A 258-nucleotide genomic window follows, 5' to 3' on the forward strand; every position below is an offset into this window, starting at 1 on the left:
AAAAAAAAAAAAAAAAAAAAAAAAAAAAAAAAAAAAAAAAAAAAATGGGGTTGTTTCTCTGTCTTTCTGTCTCTTCTCCTCTGTCTCTTTCTCTCTTTCCCTCTCTGTCTCCGTCTCTCTCTCTCTGTCTCTTTTTCTATGCATCCATCTCCCCTGGCTTATGTCTACACACTCCGCATACAGCAGCAGCAGCAACAGCAGCAGCAGCAGCAACAGCGACAGCAGCAGCAACAGCAGCAGCAGCAGAAGCAGTAGCAA

The 258-nt window shown here is 42.6% G+C and overlaps 1 protein-coding gene across 1 annotated transcript in view; it reads right to left on the reverse strand.

Moving 5' to 3' along the window:
* The window catches only part of EMH_0009070 (uncharacterized protein), a gene marked incomplete at both ends in the record, with an annotated part of 10,484 nt that overhangs the window by 8,537 nt on the left and 1,689 nt on the right, over positions 1–258 (reverse strand).

Source organism: Eimeria mitis, genomic scaffold, assembly GCF_000499745.2.
Source record: "Eimeria mitis Houghton genomic scaffold, Emh_scaff351, whole genome shotgun sequence".
NCBI lineage: Eukaryota > Apicomplexa > Conoidasida > Eucoccidiorida > Eimeriidae > Eimeria > Eimeria mitis.